Below are 20,702 nucleotides of genomic sequence, written 5' to 3' on the forward strand. Positions count from 1 at the left end.
AAATAGTGCAGGAATTAACTTGAACAAAAAGTATGGATGTTAAGTGTCAGAATAAAGCCATCCATGTTGACTATCTGGTATAAGATTGCAAATGTAAATGTCTTCAATATTAAAAGGGACACACAAATAAACAATACAAAGTCTAAGACTTTTTTTTTTCTTCTTAGGAATAAGCCACCGCACCTCTTTAAATCCCACCCACCTCAGCAGAAAAACATACAAAGCTCAAGTAATCAAATAAAGACCTCCTGCCTCATGTCAGGCCCTATCCCCGGATGAGTGCGGGAATGCACAAGCCAGGCAGAAATAATCAAATTATGAAGAAGGCCTATCCGGCACAAATGGAAAGTTTCCTGTCAAACAAAGTTAGCTTTCCATTGTGTCTGTCAGATTTCACGGTTTGAGAGAGAGGCTCTGGGACTAAATCCCTGACTCACTTATAGAAAACACAATCAGGATGTACAGTTTCCTCAAAATTATGGTAAAAACAATTCATTCTGCATCACCTCAGGTCATTATTCATAAACTGAGCAGCAACAGGTCAGAAGAACACAAGGAAAAAGACAACGTCATCTTAGACCTTCAACAGTTTGTTTTGTACAGAAGCGCATCTGCAGATTTTTCCACTCAGACTTCATTACCTCACTCCCATTGGCAATAAAACAGACATTTCAACCAAAAATGAATTTCAGTCACCATTTATTTTCCCTCATGTTTTCCAAAACTCATATGACTCTTTCTTCTGTGGAAAATAAGTTATTTGGCTGCTCTTCTATTATACAATTAGAGTGAATTGAAAGTGAAAGTGAGATTTCAGAATTAATATTTTATGGTGAAATTTTTTGAGCTTCGACAGCTTCTGGTCATCATCCACTTTACTTGTAAGGAAAAGAGCAGCATGGACATTCTACAAAACTTCTCCTTTTTGGTTTAACAGATGTAAGTGAGTGGCATGGATGTTGGAGAATGTGAGTATGAGTGAATGATGACAGATCTTAGATCTGACAGATTTTTGAGTGAATTGTACCTTTAAATACACTCGTTCACCCAGCAGACTGCGCTAACATCGACATATGTGACCGAATCCAGACAAATGTTCTTTCAGCATCGCACAAACTCTGGAAGAAAGATACGCTGTCAAGACAGAGAGAGAGAGAGAGAGAGAGAGAGAGAGAGAGAGAGAGAGAGAGAGAGAGAGAGAGAGAGAGAGAGAGAGAGAGAGAGAGAGAGAGAGAGAGGAGAGAGAGAGAGAGAGAGAGAGAGAGAGAGAGAGAGAGAGAGAGAGAGAGAGAGAGAGAGAGAGAGAGAGAGAGAGAGAGAGAGAGAGAGAGATACTGAGCACGCTGTGAAAATGTAGCGGTAACTAATTGTTATCATTACGCATGTTTGAAAAGTGTTTTCAAACAAGTAATCAAAGTCTGCCACTGTAATTAGCAGACACAGCAGTGAGTGTGTTTCCCTCCACTGTTCTTTTCAAACTGAAAGGCATTAGATGTATCAGATCCTTTTCCCCAATGGAACAAAAACCTGTACACCGCGTACATTGTGAAGGAGAGACAGCTTGACTGAAAACAAACTGACACAAACCATTTGAAGCAGAAAAGAAACACAACAACCTGTCAAGAGCAAAATGCCTCTAATTTTTCTGTCATCTGCCAGCAGTTTAACAAGAGAGGAGCGTTTCTTCCCCCTCAATTTTCCCCCTGGCCATTTACACACACTGAGAACCAAACAAGAGGATGGGAGGGGAAGAAATCTGCTCGTTTTCTTTCTCTCTCTTTCTTTCGTCTCCCCTATATTTTTCACTTTCCTTCTATTCATCTCATCCTTTTCACTCTTAACATTTTCTTTTCCATCAACTCACCACAACACCATCATTGGGGGCATGTGGAGTTTGTGTGGAATTATCCCAATGACTTGAATCTTGATTCTGCTCACGAAAAAGATCCACTCAGATCCATTCACTGATTCATTTCTGTAGGTTACACCAGTAAGGATCTGCCTGTTTATGAGTCACTTAAGTCACTGAGCAAACAAGTCCCTGAATCATTTGCTTAACACCTTCAAAAAATCATTTATGACTAAATTAAAGATATGCAATTGAATTGTGTATAAAATTTTCATCCAAATTTGTTTCAATCATGATCTCTAATCATGTTCATACTTTTTAACTGAATAAATGTAACTGTTTTTACAATTAACAGATTTATGATGATTCTGAGCAGTTGAAATAAATGCATATTTAAAATAGGATTGAATAAAATCAAATCCATGCAAACTGATAATGTTAAATGTAAAGTTTTTTTTTTGAATGCAGAAATCTTACCTGTTTTATTTACATATGACTGACAAATATGAATCACATTAAGTTTAATAACTTATATTAAACTGTTTTCCAAATGGATAGAAATGTTATATGCAAATCAAATTAATAAAACTTAAATTTAGGCTTTTCTTAAATGTAGATTTGTTCAAGAGCTATTCACGACCAAAGCATGTCTTGCTGTCCTTTATTAAATTTTGCATGTATACAAATCTAAATTAATAAGAGACTTGAGAAAATGTTTAAGCACCATAAGTGATTTCTCCACATCAGTGTTGTTATTGCTAACTAAAACTAATAAATCATTTTCATTAATTGAATAAAGCTGAAATATATATTAATTAAAAACATTCAACGAAACGTTGCCTTGGCAACTAACTTCAATAAAGTAAGTTTAATTTAAAGTGCTAAAATCACTAAAACTGTAATAAAAATAAAAATGAATTAAAGCTTTATATAAATATTAAAAAGCTATTAAAAATTATGAGAGCATAAAACTAAATTACTAAAACCTAAACTAAAATGTAAAAATAAAAGCTAATTCAAAATATAATTAATCATTACTGTACTTAAATACAAAAATCAACAAAGCAAACCTATTATGTCTTCCTGAGTTTGGTTAAAGATGATCAAGCTAAATACAAATACAAACAAACAATGCACTTCACTTTCATACAATCAGCAGTTTCTTGTTTATGACCCTGTTATGTTCAAAAGTGTTCACTCATTCAGTGACGCTCCAATTTCTCATTAAGACTCAAAACACTAACATGTTCAATAAAGAGAGACTATTTGTTGACAATATACTGTCAAGCTTTCACAAAGGACGGACTTTTGAAGCTTCAGAACGTCATTCAAAAAAAATGATTTATCGTTTTTTTATGTGTACCATAATTCCGAGAGTGTGGGGGTTTGCTTGTGAGGCAGGTTAGACATCAGGCCTTGTGTTTACGTTCCAGAAATGACTGCACCGGAGACAGTGTTTATGTTAAAGGCTGTTGCTCATCTCTCTAAAGCACATTACACTGACTGCTGCTATCAGCTTGTGTTACTTTGCCTCTTTAGTGGCGCAGGCAATTGGCTCCGACAGCCAAGCAGTGCAGATGAAATATTTAACAGCGCACTGTTAAAGGCACAACTCCGTCTTTGTCCTGTGAACTAGCTGCTTGTAACATTAGTCTTGCAATGACAATGAGACCTTATTCTGCGGAGATGATAGTGAGCAAAAGGTTTGTGTGACTTTGTGTGTCCAGCCACAGAGTTCAAGTAATAGTTCAGTAAAAATGAAATGTGGTCATCTACTTACCCTCACATTGTTCCGAACCTTTTCTTCTGTAGAACACAAAAGGAGATGTTTAAAAGAATGTTTACATTGCTCTTTTTGATATAACAGTCAGTGTTCAGAGGCTGTCAAGCTCCAAAAAAAAAAAAAAAAAACACAATTGCAAATGCAAGTGTAAATAAGACTACATTCTGTTCTTTCAGCAATCATTGCGGGGGAAGTCGTGGCCTAGTGGTTTGAGAGTTTGACTCCTAACCTTAAGGTTGTGGGTTCGAGTCTCGGGCCGGCAATACCACGACTGAGGTGCCCTTGAGCAAGGCATTGAACCTCCAACTGCTCTCCGGGCACCGCAGCATAAATGGCTGCCCACTGCTCTGGGTGTGTGTTCACAGTGTGTGTGCACTTTGGATGGGTTAAATGCAGAGCACAAATTCTGAGTTTGGGTCACCACTTGGCTGTATGTCACGTCACTTCACTTCACTTCATACAGCTTTAAGCCTTAATATTGACACTTATGCTTTGCAGGTACTGTACATTTGAGATGATAGTGGAGATATGAAAGCATGTTTTTTAGATCTTGTATTGACATGGTGCTGTATGATCATGTGACTCAGCCCTGAGCAACAGAATGCCACCCCTGGGGTGGGTTGCATAAACTGCTTAGACCAGTCTTAAAAAGTTAGTCATCTTATTTCTTTTCTTTAAGACTGATCATAACTTTTTTTTTTAAGTCAGTTACAAAAAGGTAGATTGGTCAAATGTGAATCCAAAAAGTAAGACTGATTAACCCTTGGCTAACTGGTCAAACTAGTTTGTGAGATACAGTCTTTACATTGTGTCTGTTTATGCAACTGACCCCTGATCATTGCTTTACAGGTTAAGAGGGCATTCACTGGAGAAGTTGTTATTCTTTGTATCTGCTTCATATCTGACCTATTTCATATCAGGTACAGTGGGGTCCAAAAGTCAAATAAATAAATAAATAAAATTTCTTCATTTAAACCTGAAAATAAAAAAAATAAAAAAAGGATTTTGAACATTTTTCAAACTGAAAATGTATGCTATTGCAGATTCTGCACTAGACAACAAATGAAAGTAAATTTGCGACACTTATCGTGTGACCTCCTGAAATTAATGAAACTTATGAAACTCAAATCGTTATGCTGATAATATAAATATATATTTAAATTAGAATTACACTGCATATAAAATGACTGCCATTTGCAAATTTCTTCAAACATATGCACTGTATTGCCTTTGCCAGGTGGACATGGATATTTGGTCCACTGAAGGAAAATTTGGTTTGTGAAAAAAGAAGAGAAAGAAGAGAATATGCAAGACAATGTGTGTACATATGTGTGTGTTTCATCCAAAGCTCTGGTACAGCTCATGAACAGCATGAAAACACACTCAACACCTTATATAGGCCAGATTCGCCTGCTGCTCCTATAACTCGTCGGCTGTATTACAGCAAATCATAAATTAGAGGAGAAATTTCAGTGATCCAGGAAAACAGGAGTCAGACTGCTCCGATTCTGTCACTACACCACACAGGTTAGCAAGAGCAACAGAGGGGTGCTCAGCCAAAGTGCTCACACCAGCTTCATCTGTCAGCAATATAATACCGGCTGCAGTCCCCACTCGCTAATAAATAACACACAAACACAACACACCCACACCCTCAAAAGCTAATATGGATGACAGTGCTGGTTACCCTTAATGAGGTTACCCTTAATGAGTAATTGATTTCTCATGAATGAGTCATCAATAGGTAATTAATAGAAGGGTAATGTGTTAAGTGTTGGCTCTGTATGGTTCATAGGCAATGTTAAATCTAATTTTGTTCTTGTTAAGTAAAACTTTCTGGGCAAACCTATTTGGTCACCACAGAAAACACAGTATACTGTAAACGTATTTGGACATAGGCTCTCTGGGCATCTGTATGAGTTGCTAGACGGATGGACAGATGGACAGACAGACAGACGGACTGACAGAAAGATCGATAGATATTTGCTGTATTGCTCTGAGTTAATAATACTGTCCAGAGCATGCTGGGATCAGTGTTTAGCCGTATGCGTTTGTGTGCACGTGTGTCTCTATTGATGGGTCAGCTGTGCTCCTGTGACAGCTTCCATCCTGTTTCCTTAACCTTCCTGGGCTGGCTCGGTGGCAGTGCTGAGGTTTAATCAATGCAATGGAAGTGACATTTAGGGCCAAATCAAATTAGGTGGAAATGAAGGCAAACAGCAGGACTGCATTAAGTGCCGCCCGTATTAACACACAGGTCAGACACACAAGACTCATCATACACACGTTTACAGGAGCCTGTACTAGAGAATATGCCTCACAATTAGACGCTCACTGACTGTGCATAAAGCACAATGACAAAGAATGAAATCTGCAGGAGAGATGGCAAACAAACACATGCAAAAGAAACTGTCCTTATCATTTTTTTATATAGGCTGTATTCACACAAAGTATACAATATAGTAATTTTAGTCCAGTAAAATATTTTGTAACATTAAAAAAAAAAAAAATACATATGAATATACATATATACACACACATATAACACACACACACACATAATATATATATATATATATAAATATATATATATATATATATAAACATATTACAGTCAATAGAATAAAAAAAAAAGGATTTAATATTTAAGCATTTACTTTATTTAAAAAAAAAAATCACAATACTTATTACATACTTTTTAAATATTTAATTAGTTTTAACATTTAAAACATATTACAGTCAATAGAATATCAGAAAAAGAAAAAAGACATTACTCCATAATTAAGTAACAACATTTTATGGGATTGAATTTCCAGTAAAATAACTACATTGTGATATAGATGGCTACTGTATAAAATGACTTATAGTCTTCATGATTATAGATACTAACGGATTCTGGTCTTACTGCTCACCCTCTATATTATAAATTTACTTTGTGCTCTAAAGCAGGACTGACAAACATATTCGGCTGCCATAGAGTAACTCTGAGCCCATAGATGTGACTGAACATCCTGTAAAACATGAGGAGAAAAACAGCAAAGGTGACTTGAAACAAGCACTGAGGAATTGCAGAATCGAGCATGTGTTCTCCTTCTCTCTCACACACAGACTGAGAGAACAAGAGATGTTCTCTTTTTCACACTGTTTTTCTTTGTGTCTCGCTTCAAAATCCACATGCAGGGCCAAAATACATGAAATATTCATAAAGCAAATAAAAGAGTGCTATTAAACATTCTGATTGTTCAGTGTCTCCGTCTCATGGGCATAAAAAAAGATCACTGGGTCAGGTCAGACTAGTAAAATAAATCACGTATGACGGGAAGAAAGCAGCCTGTAAATGTCTGACTCCATTTCAATTTGCCTGATTGAAAACGGCCTGTCAGACCAAATACTGACACACTAAATGGGATTGAAAAAACATTAACAGATGCTCCTAGTGGGCTAAAAGAGAAAAAAGAGAACAAGTTGCATGAACAGAGGTAGAAGTAGTCTGAAAGTCCGGCTCAAGGGTACCCGACCCTCAGGCCCAAACTCGCGCTAAGGAAAGAGTGTCTCGCTTTGAAGGAATGCATGTCAAACTTCCTTCAATGTCTCTCACTGCTAAAGAAATCCCACTGCATCCAATTGCAGAGACATGAGGGTGTAGTGAGTGAAAAAGTGGAGATGTAGGTAAGCAAAGGTGCTGCACATACATATGTCTGCATTCCGAGGTAACAAGAACTGTGCATCCGACTTCGTACTGACAGCTGTCAGTGTACCCTGTCTCGGATTCTCGTTACACACACACACACACACACACACACAAACAAACACACACGTGCGCGGCATGCCAATTAAAAGCCCAGTTCAACCTGAGGAAGACTGATTAGATGCCTCATGTTTGCACACTGAACGTCAGTTTGATCCAAACCCTACTTCTGAAGAGATAACACACCTGTCCCACTCACCTAAGCAAACAACATCTATCAAGTACAATCTGTAGTTTGTACTAGTGGTCGACCATTGTGGGTGATTCAGTTTTGCTGATGTTGATACCTAGAGAACATGGTGGCTGATTGCATATATACTGTATGTACGATAAGTGTTATAATAGCCATAAACCTTTTCAGACACTCTCTCTTAATACCCTGTCCTCCAAAACGAAGTCTGCAAATCTGAATGCTCAAACTGACTCATACTGACACACATTTAAGTGATATCTGTTAGGCAGTAGAGACATTTTGTATAAAAAAAAAAAAAGGTAAAATAAAAACATTAGTACTGGTTTGTACACTAGACACAATCCAATACAATAAACATCCCAGTTGGTGACAAGACAATGTTTAACACTGAGAAGATCCCTCGAGCACAACCGGGGCAATTTAATTCACAGAGGGCTGAGTTCAATGACCACAATGTCAGAAATAAATTCACTTTCTCAGGCAAAGAGCTCTTTTGTTCCACTCGAACAGTACAGAGGGCACCAGAGAAAATGCGTAAGATAAAGACTCTCTCATAATAGATAAGGTTCCTTTGACAGAAGCCTCAGAGAAGCAGATTCGCCCTTGGCCCAAACGCCCTTTAATGAAAGCCTGTATTATGTCTGCATGAAGTCTCTTAAGGACAGAAGAGCAGGACTATAAGGAGCAGCAGGCCCCATAGGCATCACCTGAGGATGAGGTCACATCCACATTTACCCACAATCCCCAGCTGCAGAGCACCAGGTGGGAAAGCAATGAGCAGTGGGCTTTCTAAAAACGACAGAACACAGGGTAGGCGGGTTTGGGGGGAGGGGGGGGGCAACGGGAACAATACAACAAAAGAGACAGAAAGAAAAAGGAAAAAGAGAAAGGTACGAGCAGACAAAAGTAAGAGCATTCATTAAAAGCTATCAGATTGTCTTCCTGTCCTATCAGCCAGCATCAAAACCATCTGCAATCTAGAGGGGAACTACAAAGTGGATCCCGGGGCCTACAGAAGTAAGGTTTTGATCACACTAATTAAAAGCCATTTTGTTTTAAACAAACAGACACAACTCTAATTGGCTCTTTTCCATAAGAAAGGGAAGATGTTGAAAGTGAGAGAACGCACAGGGAAGATCAGAGGGACGCTCTCAGGCAGAGGGGCTTTCTCGCACACACACACACACCAGCTTGATAAAGCCACAGACAAAGAACATGCACAAAACACACGCGTATCAGCAAATACTTCCACGTATTGTATCAGTAACAGCTAAAAGAACATATCATCAAACTCTATGGAATGGAACATTACGTGCTCCATAAGCTACAGATAATTCCCTTACAGTGGAAGACAAAGCCGAGCACATATTTATCAAGGGGTTTCACACTTCTACTGTATCACAAAGCAAAGGCTTGATTCTATGCAGAATATTTTTTTGCAATATTAAAATACATCCTCCAATATATGCAGCTTAATATACAGACAGTAGAAGGTTGATATCATAGCATTTCTCTGTGTGAACATCCCAACCAATCCTAACATAGCAACAATGGCAAAACTAATGGCACAGGTGTGATGAAGGCAGATGGGGGGAGTGATCAGGAAAACCTGTTGCAATTTTTATTTATTTTTTGGTGACGCAAGTGGGACAGAATTTACACTCCTCACTTTTAAAAGGAGTATCTTTGGGTCAATAACAAATAGTAGTGTCCACAGCAAAGAAAGCATTTTTTTTAAACGTAGTTAAAGAACTACTTATTTTAGTAACTAAATATTTTGTACTAATTTAGTTTCAATTTATTCAGATATATTACTACATTTATTAATATATTTTAATAATATAAATATACATTTATAATAACAATTTATTAATTATTATTACTACATGTATTAGTTTTAATAATATAAATATATTTACATATTTGTAATATTTATCATTTATAATAATATAAATATACTTTTAAAGTATTTTTACAAGCTCATGAATTATTTTCTAAAATAAATATATTAAAATAAACTGCATAATAAAAATAAAAATATTAAATTATTCCCAACAATTTTACAGTCTGAACTTAGAAAGGTCAAATTATCTAATTATTTAAAAAACTTAATTACCTTATTAAGGACATTACCTTGTTTTCTTCAGGACAACTGTATCATCTCGACATTACTGACTACCAAACTCAGGAAATTTAAGAATATTCATAGGTATGTACAATTTTATTTTTTAATTAACGGATTAAATGTATAGATCCAGTAATTCATTCCAAAGAAAAAAGCATCATCTCATTGACCCCTTTGCTATTGTTTTTGTATGCACTGGGTTCAGAGAGCAAAATGGTTACCAAACACTGTGCAAAGTGGGAACAGTGAGTGTTTTTGCACACTTGGAGGACTTTCGGGGTAAACTATAGGTCATCCTGTTACACTGACCTAAGACCAGTGCAAAATCTAATTCCTGAAGGAAATGATTTAACATCAACAGCAGCTATGGTCTCAGATCAGTGGTCAGGAGACACTCGCTATCAGATCTGAACTCCAGCTCGACCGCTGCAACCAGCCAATGAGTATAGATCCGAAACGCTCTCTTGAGACCTGAATGATGGCATACACACTCACAGAAACACATACACACAGAGCAAAATAAACAGAATGACCCTCATGGGCATGTGAAAAATAAGCAAGGTTTCACAAAATAACAAAGTAGGTCATTGATTTATTGAGTGCAAAAATCCATAGTATTTTCCCCCTTTCTCTGGTCTCCAATCTTCCCATAAAGTAGAAAGACAGGATCATAAAAGCGAGGAAAAAGTGACTTGCACACAAAGAGATGACATTACATTAGCTGCAGATTCTCATATCCAAGTAACTATGTTCAGTTATCTATATGATAATGGAAGACGTCTGAAACCAAACAATATGAAGATGCACACAATCATGTGGACATAAAAGCCCAAAGCCTTGAGACTAAATCATGTGCACTGCAATCTGCTCAATAGACGCCTCACGACTTTGTTTGTTTGCTTGTTCAGGGTTGGAAGACAATAAACTCCTCTCAACAAAGACAGCCGTTCTCCTTTGTACGCTGGCTGAGACATCAGTTCATGGATTGTGAGATTCAGTCACATTGATATGTATATGGCCACATGGGAAGGACAATAACTGCCTCGATACAGTAAAAACAAAGTGTACTGAAGATACAGATCTATATTTACCTACGGCCTCTATATGCAGATGGCTGTGTGAAATCAACCTGGCATGTTGTTCTCTTGTCATCACTGGAATTCAAAATCAACAATGGTGTTCTGGAATATGCGTTTTCATAAGAGAGAGAAAATCCAATTTTCATGCAACAAACACCTAATTGGAGTGGATTATTTGTGCCCTATTTGGCAGCAAGACAATAAATATGATGAATTTCTTTGCTTTTAAAGTCTACATGTATCTTTGTCAAAAGTGTTAGGCCTGAGGCTTTTTAAGGTAGAAGTGTGGGAGGCAAATGCACACATTTCAAGACAAGAGAACACGGATAGAAGACTGAAATGAAGATAAAGACAATGCAAAAAAAAAAAAAAAAAAGAGGATAAGAGGAGATAAAGATGAAGAGGTGGTAGACAAAGACAGAGAGTGATGAAATATCAAACTTATTTGTACAACGTTTTCTCAAACTCTGCTTGTTTAAATTCATGAAATGGCAGGAATGAAAGGTGTTGAAGAAGAGCGCTGTAAAATAAAGGGACTGTCGACTGCACTTGAAAAGGAACAGCCGAGACAAAGGTATTTCATTATGATGAAAAATGGCTAAAAAAGACCCACAAAATATAAATTTTATTCTTTGACAGCAAAGCCATTTATAAATTAACAAATAATTATTTCAGATAAATGCTGTTCTATAACACTGACAATAATAAGAAATCTGTCTTGGCCACCAAATCAGCATATTAGAATGATTTCTGGAGGATCATGTGACACTGAAGACTGGAGTAATTGTTGTGGAATATTCAGCTTTGCAATTACAAGAATAAATTAGATTTAAAAAATATTAAAATAGAAAAGAGTTACTTTAAATTGTAATAATATTTCACAATTTTTGTGTTTTTGACTAAATAAATGCAGCCTTGGGGAGCATAAGAGATTTATAAAAACATAAAAAATTATGGATATTTAATTGTGCATGCTCCTTTTCCCCCATTTTTAGATTTAGATATTTTTAGATTTCCTGTTTTTAGATAACTATTGTCTTGGCATATCCGCTAGAAATGTAATATCAATGTATCCTTTCAAACCTTTCAGGATAAAGTGCACAGACAAATTGTGCACAATTTGGCCTAGAATGTGTGAAAGTAAATAGTGTCAAATGTTTCGATGTTGACTATAAACTCAACACATCCATTTAAGATGCATATCCACACAGAGCTGGAGAGAATAGTGGGAACGCAGGGTCAGACAGATCACAAAGCGTTTTCCACTCACAGTGAACACAGAACCTCCTTCACCATGATCACAGCGGTGAACGCCACCAGGACTAGGGATCTAATCAGCAACATTCTCAACCATTCGCAGCAAACAGCGTCACACCGTTCCTCCCTGTATCTTCATTCCTCTCCGCCCTGTCCGTGGCTTCCTTTCAAACTAGATTCAGGTCAACAGCAACAAATGCAGAGTGTCCTTTCATCAGGCATTGTTTGGCTTGTGTCTTTCACACTAGGGAAACACAATCAGCGGGTAAGAAGAAAGACAAGAGAGACGGAAAGAGACCACAAAGGGAGCTGATTTTTCTCTTGGCTCATAAAATGTATTATTAATCCAAATTTTACATGGGCCCTTAAATTTGGCTCAACAGGGGAGGGGAAAAAAACTGGATTGAGCAAATTAATGAGGTAAACGTAATGATCTGAGATGATCAAAGGCAATCGGTGTTGAGCAAGTACAGGCCACCAATTAGGAAAATAAGCCCAGGAACGGACTTAAATATGCACCACAGCAAACGATGAAAGACAGGGTCGGCAGGAATGTACTAATTTCCCTAAACGAAATAGCTGAGTTATGCAGCAAGATGACTCTGAGTGTGGTGGTTAAGGACAGAGATTAGAGGAGGATCGCAGAAACCTTGAAATCTCACAAGACCACAAGAACAATCGGTTTTGAAAAGGCACAATGTGATGAGCCGCTATTCAGCAAACTCTTTTGAGCGAACGCTCGAGTGTTGCAAATCTGACACCACAAAATGGAGATGAAATAAATAAGTGAATAGATCAATTAAGTTAACGAAGCCTTTGTGAAATTTAAAAAATGTTCCTGGCCTTTGTGATGAAGGGCATCAACTCTTGACGTACATTCAGGAACACTTGCTTGTTGCTTTCAAACGACAAATGCTCGTCATTATTATTCAGTGTGATAGAAGCGTGCCCTCTCATTTATTGTTGATTGATCAAAGTGTCAAGGCAACCCAGCCCTCACACACTTTCACTTTCAACAGAGGACCTGTCAAGTGTTTCTGCGTGATAGAGGAGCACTGTCACCAAACTGTCCACAGCAAACATTTTAACAGAAGCTAGCTTTCATTCTCTACCAAGTACAGATTCACACAGACCTTGGAGTTTACTATTGATGACCAGTCAAGTGATAAACAGTCTCACATAGCCAGGTTAAAGGGCATAAGGTCTTAGACAGGGAGATACCATCTGACTGACATGTAAAGCAATTAACCATAGTTTGATTTGTTGATTATCTGAAATAGAATACACAAATGTAAACACACCAGAAAAAAAATTATGTATATCCTCAAATAATTTAACAGAAATTACAAAGCTTAACAGATCCTGAGAAAGTAGGTGTCATTCATTAATTACTGATAATTGTGTAAGTGTTTTTTTTACTGTACAGTATGTGGGCAGAAAAGGCTCTCACACTTTCTTCAGGATTCAAAACATGCATACAAAAAAAAAAAAAATTGTTACTCTTAAATTGAGACTTATTGTAAGGTCACATTCAAGTTTCTAATAATTATACACATAAAAATCCGTCTTAACACATTTCATGTTTCTAAGCCGACCAGGAGTCTGTCATTCTATTATTCTATTATGATTACTTTTAACAACTTTGTAAGTTGTCCTCTAGTCAAAGAGAAAGAAAGTGCTCCACATTAAGATGTGTCAAGAGGGATAAGTTGGACCACTGGACAAAATTCCAAAAAATTTATATTTTATTCATCAAGGCTGCTTTAAACTGATTAAAACACAGTAAAGTCATTTATAATCTTACAATTTCCGTAACACTTCAGTTTATGGACCAATTCTCACTATTAACTAGTTGCTTATTAGCATGCCTCTATTAACATATTGGCTGTTTATTAGTACCTATATAGCATTTATTCTGCATGACCAGATTCTAATTCCCTAATCCTACCCAATACCTAAACTTAACAAATACCTTACTAACTATTAATAAGCAGCGAATTAGGAATTTATTGAGGCAAAGGTCATAGTTGATGATTTATTAATAGCAAGAATCGGACCTTAAAATAAAGTGTGACCACAACTTCTATTTCTATATCATGTGTCACTAAAGAGTTGAGTAATGGCTGCTGAGAATTCAGCTTTGCCAGCAAAGGAATAAATTACATTTTAAAATATACTAAAATATGAAACTTTTCTTTTAATTACATGCAAATGACAAACTTTTGCTGCACATTATTCACATTTTCACTTTTAAAGATGGATATACTATATTAAAGGGATGACTTCCACTGACACACCGTGGCCCACAGTTTATCCTAAATTTAGAAGAAGAATTTTTTTTAAAAAAGTGCAAACTTACCGGTGATTAATTAAAACATCTCCACAAAGTTAATGAACAAATCCATCCACACCCAAGATTAGTGAAAGAAACCCAAACTCATCATAATAAAAAAAAAAGAGAGAAAAAAAAAAAAAACAATGTTCACTGAACTTATTCCACAGACTTTTCCAGCTTTCTGGATATTTGCATGTCCCAGAATAGCTCATTTATTCAGAAGTGCAGAGAGAGGGCAGGGGAGGGGGGCATGCAGCTGACCTGCCACACAATGGGAACTGCCAGGAATGATCCTCAGATCCCGTCCAACTAAACTCAAATACTGGACCCCACTAGAAAGAGTTCAGCAAGCGCTTGGAACCAATAAGCACACAGCACAAATGCACATGTATCCAATCAGAGACCCGTACGAGCCCCGAACTGGGGCAGGGAGCAAGAGCATCATGGGTCATGCGCAGCTGTGCGGATGTCCGGCCCAAAGCCACCAGAGTGACGGCCTGAACACATGGCCAGTGCTTCACTGCTGGGCTGCCTGCACAATCTGAGCCCAGAAACTCAGTTACTTTGTTCTCAGTGCGCTTTTTTTTTTTTTTTTTTTTCTTTTTTTTTTCACCCCTCATGATAATGACGACCTGTCCCAGATTCTGTGGTTTTGAGAAGAATCACATCAGTTGTATGTCAAAACACAATCACAATGCACTTGGCAGACGGCTCGCCAGAGGAGAACAGCAGGGAGAGATATCTCTCAAGTTGCCAAAAATGTAATATTTTATGGTTTCGTAAAGAAACTTTACGTGTCTTTCATCCATTCTAATCTTGACCTCAAAATTGGGGTATTTTGGTTCCCAATCTATTTCTGCTGTTCTATAAGCCAGCTTCTGCATGGTTAAGTAGAGACAATGTTAAGACAAGCCTTTTAAGCCCATTAGCCTTATAATTCATATGTCTTGGCAAATGCTATTCAGCGTAGTCCAAGATCTGCTAGCACTATCTTCCTGCTGGCTTACTGGAGTGGGAGAGAGAGTGAAAGAGAGTAAGTAAGAGAGGTGGGAGGAAGTGCAAGCTTTTCGCTCACGCTGAAGAGAGAGAGAAAGGGAGAGAGAAATGGAAAAGTATGCTCTAGCAGGCCGCCACATGTTGAAGAATTTGTTTACCGTTTCCTGTCCTGTGATCAACACAGTTCAAACGGACAACAAGAGGAGATGCGGTGGGTGAAAAGAATTCTGATCTATTCTTCTGTTCCTGTGTGTCAACATACCTTTAAAGGGATAGTTCACCCCAAAACAAAAATTCTGACATCATTTACTCACCCTCATGTTGCTCTGAATCTGTGACACAAAAGGAAATATTTTTCAACAATGCTATAAAATGACTTTAGAAAACGAATCACTCACTTTTATGGGTTATTTACACATAAAAACTTAAGACACAAGGCAGTGGAACTAAAGACATGCACGGTCTAAAGTTGGGTTTTTCTAAGAATTGAACTTCTTTTGTAACCTAAAGGCTGTTTTTAGAATGACATGAGTTTGTGACACACTGAAAAAGATGCAATTGCGGTAGTCCAAAAAAAATTTCAGTCCCTATTATAATGGTATGGAAAAGATCAGCTGGCACGTTCTTCAAAACTTCTCTTTTTGAGTTTCACATGAGGTTTGAAACTAAACGATGGTGAGTGATTGAAAAAACAAAACAGAAAATTAAGTCCTGGCTCTTAGAAATTCTCCCTAGGAAGCACTCAAAAACTTTTCTTGTTCTATCTGCTTTACTTTTCATTATTGAGTTACACTCAGTCAAACAGCCATGATTTTTATTTTGGGTGTCAGTTCAGATGTGGCCTTAGGGATAAGGAACATACCTGGTCTATAATACTGTTGTGTCTGAGTGATGTGTTCACAGAACCAGTTAAGTGATAATCTGAAGTGCAATGTGAATTTATCTATCTGAATGACGGGAGCGAATGAGTGAGTGAGAGAGAGAGAGAGAGAGAGAGAGAGAGAGAGAGTGAGTGTGAGAGAGAGAGAGAGAGAGAGAGAGAGAGAGAGAGAGAGAGAGAGAGAGAGAGAGAGAGCGCATGCACAGTGATTTTTCTCTCCCTCCCTGCAATCGGAAACCAATCCCTGATACTGCATGGAGATATGGAGAAACCCTGCGACTAACACAGCCTAAAATAACTATTACAGCATGATATTTTCAACAAGCATTTTTTTTTTCAATGGGAGTTTCTATTTGTGTTCTGGTTTTAAAACCAGCAACATCCAAGATCGAATGTCTGGTTTTGTGGTTTTGAAAATAATTCATTCAGAACAAAGTCAATGGGTTTGATGAAGAAACACAAATTCTCTCTTAAAAGAGACTCTTACAAGTGCCTGAGAAAGGAGAAAAATGAGGGGGAAAAAGATTCATTATACAAATTATGAGGCAAGACTTTGTGGGTAATAGCCAAAACTCACTTCATGTACAGTGTTAATAAACGTTTGCCAAAAAAGGAACAGCCTCGGTGCATTCAACATGACCCCACTAACACAGAAAAGCTGAATTCATTGACAATACAACAAATATCATTATGTATTTCCATCAGAATTCTTAGGAACTTTATTTCTCTTTTGCTTGTTGAGCCCTTGTCTTCCTATTACATTACATTCCTATAATAAATTATAAAAATCGCACCAGTTGATTATCTGACTACTTTATCACAACGTTTATGAATTTGTGAACACTGAAATCAATCATCAACATATTAGAGCCAACACAGTAATATATGACTTACTCGAGCAAATTACTTCTCTCCTCTCAACACAAGACGGCATTAATTTTTCATTAGATTTATGTGTGAACTCAACAGCTGGATTTTATGATGGAGTTCACTGCGATCTGTTTTACACCATTAAGAGTCATTCAAATATTTAAAAAAATCATACCTTTTATGTGCAAGTCAAATTTGTAAGTGCAAAAAAAAAAAAAAAAAAAAAAGTACATAGATTGATAGATTGTACAGTACCTGCCTAAAATTATAAAATGATGATGGGTGTAACTTAATTTGAACATGCACATCTCAAAGTTTTGTTTCGAGAGCTTTCATAAAGTTTTGTTTTATAAGTCAAATAATATTCATGCCTTATTTAAATGTCACAGAGCCTTTTAAGTTCAAATTACGTTTTCCAAAATTAATTAAGTGAATTTAAAACCAACATTTCAGAGATGCATTTTCTGATATAACAGTTTTCCTACACTAATTAACAGGATAAGCATTAACTTATTTTTCAAAATGTAAGTTCACTACAAATACACATAAGCCACTTTGTTTAACACTATGGGACTGCATAACTTATCATAAGTTCTTATCTACTGACATTGCACATTTCCCTTCTGTTCATATTAGATAGTTAAATTTTTCAACAGAGCAATAAAGCTTTTTATTGTGTCCTATAACTTATTTTTAGAATAAAAACATGGCAAATGTATTTTTATTTTAGTTTAATTTTGAGTGTTTGTTCTACTTTATATTGTTTCCAAAATAATGAATAGCCCGTGAGCTGAATTTGGCGGAAAAGCATCAAGTATATTATCTTAATAAATGCACGTGTGCACATATAGCCAAATGTAAAGTAATCAATTCTGAGCTGATGAGAATGGTTTAACTGACTGCTTATGGATTGAGATCTGCAGTGGTTTGAGGCAGAAGTGATCGAGTTGCTGATGAATATAGAGAAACGCGCTCATATTCCCAGATGGATTACTATGACTATGGAAAGGGGGGGAAATCGTTGAGAGAGAGGGAGAGATCGCGGAGTCTCTGCCCGATAACGTCGCTCAACAACAGGCAGTCACGCGAGCCGCGGCTCCAAACGCGCGCATACCAACCACCAAAACACACGCACAGATCACAAGTTTAAAGTTCAATGCGGTCTCAGTTCACTCACCTAATGCTGTGTACGGCTTCGTCCACGTGTCTCCGGGAGAGGTGAACAGGGTCGGGATGTTTTATTTGGGTTGATCTGCGCTGGTCTCTCAAGGACGAGGTGAAATCACGGGGCTGGTCACACACAAACAACAACGCCGGAGCAAATTACAAAAGGCAAAGACTTGTGGGAGGAGAAGTCAATTTGTTTCGTGTTCTAAACAACAGGCTCTAAGCCAAGAGTGTGTTACCTTAGCGCCGATACTCGGTTGAGCAGAGCAAATGTGTCAAACCTGGACCATGTAAATCCAACACACTGTGCTTGGCTAAAGCGCGACATGCAGTTACCTGAGGCGCATCGCGAGCTACAGGCGACTCGGCGTTTGCACTTCAAGAGCTTTCACAATATCATTCTCGTTACGAGTTTCTCGTTCGGGTAATGTCAGATAGTTCCGTCTAAACATAGGCTGTAAGTCATATCCCGCACTCGAAGACCGCATTTGGGCTAAGTATGAGTGAGCGTGTAGGTCAGTTTTGGTACACTTTGTTATTCATTCACAGCTGTCCTCAGCCGCTCTTGAACGCCTCTTTACTGGGGGTCTAATCAGCGCGAGCCCCTCCAGGTGCCTTATATTAAGGCGCATGTGCAGCGCGAGCGCTTTAAAAATGTCAATAACAGTCATGTCATATTCTCTCGCGTGCGACAGCGGCTTGGCTACGCGTGAATCTCTATAATAGTCTACTGGCTGAAATTACTGTCGGGAGATGGGGAAATGCTTTATACCTGTGTGCCGGTGGCGCAGGGGTGCACACACACACACAGGTGTTCACCGCGCGCCCCTTGAGCTCGTGGCAGTTTCCCACACGCGCCCTTGTTTGTTTGAATTCACCTATGAGCATTTCTACTACACAACAGGCTTGTGTAGGTACATAATTTCAGCTGTGCTTAAAATGTATTGAAATATTCAGGTATTTATAATTGTTGATACTAATTATTTAATAGCCTAATAGGCTAAAGAATTCATTACATTTTATCGGCTCAGTTTAAAAGGACCCAAAACATAATAGCTATTTTCAACGAGCCATGAACTCAGAGACAATGTTTGCCAATAAAAACAAAAAGAAGAACTCAGAGACGATGCATTTGCTTACAAATCTGCACGTTTGATTCGTAAAATGAAATTTGCTACTGGTTTGATTTCATCTAACCAAACAAACATCCGTGGATTATTTAATAAGGTCTGCGTTTAATGCAATTTATTATTTGAGTGAAACCTCACATCTCATGGAGCTTTTGCTCGGGTTTATTCAGTGTTTAAAATCGATACATTTTTTTACTTCATTATCTCATTCGAGGAATTAACAATGGGATTTTCGCCCTTTGTGACTGACTTTTAACTGCTTACCTACCTAATTGAGTGTGTCAATTAGACGCGTACAAGTCTGTTTGAAGTAAGTTGTACAGTTTTGTTAGAAGTTTGGCTGGCGCCTCACGTGAGCGTGCACGCGCATTTCAGGTTCCCCTGTGCGCGCCACCGACCGTGTAACGCAGTCCTAAGCATCAAAGGTGTGAATAGGCTTTTCACGTATACAGAAATAAATACATAACTCATAACTCCTGTAATTTCATTGATAATACTGACGTAGGCTAATTTGTAGTTTACGTCGTTTGCTGTAATTGAGAGACGCTCTTTGAAAACAAATCACCCTCAAATTCTTTAAATAGTGAACTTGAACCCTAAGAATAACTGAAAAGGCATTGATGTTATTGTCCCTTGTTGTTAGACGATCAGGAAAGTCAAGGTTTTAAAAAGAAAGCAAACATAACTGGGGTAGCCTATTTTCGTTATGTTGTGGGCTTCACAAAAAAGAATGAGGCTAGCCTGCTTCTAGGCAAATTAGTTAAAAGCAGTTAAGATAAAAACAGCACAAGTCAAATAGGAAAAGCTCACCGTTTACGGGTTAAATTGTAGCAGAATATTAAAAAACCTAATGAAAAAAAAACCTACTAGTCATTTATAGCATTTAGAATTTTGTCTGAACCGTTAATAAGCCATATCTAATCTGCTGCATATTATATTTTATGATACATTCATGTGTATTTATAGCATAACATGTAAGAAAATGTAGGTACAGAATGTAAATCACATTGAGCAGCTTGAGAGGATTCTTTTTACACAGACCCCAGAGCTCAGATATAGTCATAACTGACCTCTAGCGGTGGATAAGTTTTATTGCAGGCAGGTAGTGAATTGTTCATTGACGGTCAAACTGCAGGACTCTCTCTCTCTCTTTCTCATCCACAGTCATGTATAGCTCATTGCCACGTCGGAAACACGGATCCGTCTGTTCTATTCCAAGCAAAAGAATGAAGGAAACAGTTTTAAAGGACACGCAAAGTTATGCATCCTGCGTCCTGTTCAAGCTGAACC

At 37.6% G+C, this 20,702-nt stretch overlaps 1 protein-coding gene across 7 annotated transcripts in view; it reads right to left on the reverse strand.

Annotated features, from left to right (window-relative positions):
• Nucleotides 1-19,697, reverse strand: part of LOC109067363 (transcription factor SOX-5-like) — a 189,588-nt gene extending 169,891 nt beyond the window's left edge. For 6 of the 7 annotated variants that reach the window (XM_042740693.1, XM_042740674.1, XM_042740709.1 and 3 more), the window contains exons 1-2: nt 18,522-19,007; nt 18,293-18,405 (exon numbers count right to left, since the gene is read on the reverse strand). The gene's annotated coding sequence lies outside the window, so the exon portion shown is untranslated. Of the gene's footprint in view, nt 1-18,292; nt 18,406-18,521; nt 19,008-19,680 lie in introns of those variants that run through there. The other variant, XM_042740686.1, reaches the window with a different exon arrangement.
• Nucleotides 19,698-20,702: the final 1,005 nt, after the last annotated feature.

This window comes from Cyprinus carpio, chromosome A4 (genome assembly GCF_018340385.1).
Source record: "Cyprinus carpio isolate SPL01 chromosome A4, ASM1834038v1, whole genome shotgun sequence".
Lineage (NCBI taxonomy): Eukaryota > Metazoa > Chordata > Actinopteri > Cypriniformes > Cyprinidae > Cyprinus > Cyprinus carpio.